Raw genomic sequence first — 3,750 nt, forward strand, 5'->3', positions numbered from 1 at the left:
CCGAGCACATGGCCGAAACCCTTCATTGAGTCGGCAGCCAGTTCAGCCTACAGTTTCCTAGGGAACTGAGGGCCGATCTGTACTGCAGCTCAGCATGGAGCCGGGGACAGTTTATGAGGGCCAGATGGCCGGACGCCTGGTGTTGTCAGTGTTGCCGGGTGGGCCGCTGAGGGTCTTGAGGGTAGGACTCAGTACTAGGGCTGGGAGAGCGTGGAGAAGGCTGGAAACTCACATACACCAAGCAGCTGAGGGGCACGGGAGCAGATGAGACCAGGGATGCACATCAGTGTCGACAGTCAGAGAGCACGGGACAAGAGCTCGGTGGGCAGTCTGGGGCTGGGGCCGTTGGTCCTAAACATCAAGGTAGCGAAGTGAGTTGCATAGAGACTGGGAGTGACCACATGATTGGAATCTGGGTCAAAAATGTTATTCGCCCCGAGAGCAGGAATCTTATCTCTCTTTCTCTGTGGTATCTATACTGCCTAAAACACGGCCTGGAACAAAGGAGCCACACAGATTGGATTAATAGCCAGAATCGAGGGTGACTTGAAGGACAGGGTGATCATGGCTCTTCCAGCCCCAGGGAGGGAGGGAGGAAGTTCCAAGGAGAGAACTGGCCATACATTTTTTAGTTTATTTACTAGGATTAATACCTACATGAAGCACGGATAGTAAAAAATCATAAAGAATGAATTTGTAGACAGTCATGGTACTAGGCCGAGGTACTCTCTGCTGAGGTCTGGATCCCCAGCACCTCAAACACCTAACCCAGGTGGAGAAGGTAAGGCAGATGGTCACGGTGCCCAGTTAGCAGACCTGACAGGGGCCTTCAGTGGGAAGCTGGGGACCAACCAGGAACGGATCTCTAGACCCAACTTGTCCTGAGAAGGCAGGAAATGACTAAAAATGAATCTAATCACCAGTCATTTTCTGTCTTGATCTTACTCAGTAGATATGTAGATTTAAGAGCTTCAGAGCATGCGCGCAGGCAGTCGGAATTAGGCTACGTTATGTAACAGGGACGGGAAACTGATTGTCATATGTGGTTGGAAATGGGCGTAAAATGCTCCATCTGTCGAATTTTCTTCCTGATGGCAGCGAGAACTGGGATGGGGGCACATCTGGATCATGAGCCGAGGGGCTGACAGACAAGGGGAAAGGCCTGGACTGTTTATAGTCAGGAGCGTGAGCTAGAAGTACAGGCAGTGAACCCCTGCCAGCCACAAAGGACTCTGGACTCTGAGGCTCCGGGGAGCTGTGGGCGGGAAGCCTCTGACACCTGTGGGATGAGGCAGCTCAGCGCCCACAGCTAGGGAGCAGGGAGACAAGCTAGAGAGCTGGGCAGACTGAGTATAGGTAGGAGGCAGGCACGAGAAGGCAGAATACATGGCAGCTTCTGCTACCACCCCGGAGCCTGCCTGTGGTTCCTCATTTTCTGTAGTGTCACAAACGATTCTTCTTTATGGGTTTCAAGGCTCCCCATCACCACCACCACCATCATCATCATCAAAGTACCGTTTATTGAGAATTTCCCATTTGTTCAATTTCCTCACTCAATTCCTATAAAACACTCTAAGGCAGGAACGGTTATGAGGAAACTGAGGTTCAGAGAGGTTAAATGACTCACCAAAGGTGATTGTTACTAAGTCATTACCCAGTAAGTAGCGGAGCTAGAGTGTCGGATCAAGGTTTGGTAGACTCGAAACTCTGCCGAGCAGCCTAGAAGTTCGGCGCACAGGCTCTGGGAACAAACTCTCTGGTTGCGGGGCCATGGACAACCCTGCGACTCAGTTTTCTCATCTGTGAAGTGGGGGTGATGGTGAGAGTAGACCTGCCTCATAAGCTACTCCTGAGGAGCAAGTCAGAGACTGTGAAACCTAAGTGCCACACTGGAGGAAGAGGGTTGCCCGATTTAGCAAATGAAAATGCAGGATGCTCCGTTCAATTTGAATTTCAGAGAGACCATGGATAGTATCTTAGAACAAAAAGTCTTGCAATACTTGGGCCATATTTATAGTAAAAATTACTCTCGTTTACCTGAAACTCCAATTGAGCCGAGCATTCTGTATGTCCCCTGGCAGCCCTAATGCGGAAGCCCTGGGCTGGCCTTGACCATCGCCGGTTGGGTTTGCAAGGCTCTGCTCCAGTGGGGCGTGTTTCCTCCCCGGCCGTCCCCCAGCCCCCATCCCTGGACCTTCACACCCCACGCCCTCTCCTCCCTTTTCTCCTGGCCTCTCAGGCCGCCCTTCCTTCAGGCCTCCTCCTGGGCGGGGGGGGGTCTTCCACAGTCTTCACAGTGCTTTCCAACCCAACAGACTGTAGTTAGAGCCCCTGTCACATAACTTAGCCCCAGAGTACACGGGCCGGGTTCACGCGCTGCCCCCCAGGCGAGCGAATCTCTCTGACTGGGCTCCATGCACCTGTCACACAGGGCTCTGTCTTCCCCATCTGGAGCGTGTACAGGTTCCCATAAAGACGCGCTGCATGAGCGATTGCCGACATGGACCCAGCTTGTGGAGGGGGCGGCTTCTGCTTCCTTGCACGGCTGGGTCGCGCCGCTGCAGAGGGCCGCAGTCGGCCTGCTTCCACTGCGGCCACAGCCGTTTCGCTTCTCCTTCCCACAGAGGGAAGCGGCTTGGCCAGGAGCTCGTTTTTTCTCAGCCGAGGAAGTAGCACCCCAGTGCTCCTCCCTTCAGCTGCAAGGAGGAAGCGACAGCCAGAGCGGGGACCCTTAGAACAGAACAGGAGGTGGGACGCCAACGACGAAGAGCTGTTACACCTTCGTCACTCCGCATATAGGGTGGCATCAGATCTGTGCTGGGCGGCAGGGCCTGCCTGGCTTCCTCCCCTGTGCTCTGGGCCAGGGTGGACTTCCTGTGTCTTTGGATGGACACAGCGACCCTCGATACTCTGTCCTTCCTGCTCGCATTTTTCTCTTCTTCCCTGGCCAGGTGCGGGCCCCTGCGGAGGCGTGAGTCACAGGCTGTCCCCGCTCACCCCCACGCCGTGGTGCTGCAGTAGTAAAGCTGTGCGTCTCAAACAAGTGAGCCTGAGTCACAGGGAAGGGCTGGTCAGAACACACTGTGGCGGGGCCCCACCCCTGCACTTTCTCATTCAGTGGTTCTGGGCTAGGGCCCGAGAATTTGCATTTCTATCAAGTTCCTCTGCGAGGCTACTGGCCCAGGACTACACCCTGAGACCCTCTGGGTCAGCAGGGGTGAGGGTCTGAGAGGGGCACTGCTCACCTCAGCTCCTGATTTTCAGTGCTCCGGGAAGACCAGGGCTCCCAGGCCAGGATGACAGTCCTCTGCATGCCTGTTCACTGTGGCTGACCTCCCTGCAGCAGGGAGGGCCTTAGATGTGGTCATCGCAGGCCCAGTTGGTGATTCTAGGGGGGTGGGATGGTGCTCAAGAGTCAAGGCATTGTTGGGACACTTAGAGTTGGAAGGACACGTCTGTCCCAAATACTTGGTCATTTATTATATAATCGCACCCCTTGGTGCTGGGTTCTGCGGGTGCTGCTGGGAGCAGGTGGCTGATGGCTCTTTCCAGGAATTTGCCCTCTTTGCTCAAGGTCACCTCCTTCCCCCCAGCAGCCCACACCCACTGACTGGTCAGTGCTGGTGTTTGACTCCCTTGCCCCAATTCTGGACACTGCGAAGGGCAGTCTCATCTCTAGAGCTCCCATGGATGGGGTTGCTGAGGCCTTCATTGTAACCACATCACACCTCAACCTCTCCGTCTGCCTGA

This window comes from Pteropus alecto, unplaced genomic scaffold (genome assembly GCF_000325575.1).
Source record: "Pteropus alecto unplaced genomic scaffold, ASM32557v1 scaffold22, whole genome shotgun sequence".
NCBI classification, from domain to species: Eukaryota; Metazoa; Chordata; class Mammalia; order Chiroptera; family Pteropodidae; genus Pteropus; species Pteropus alecto.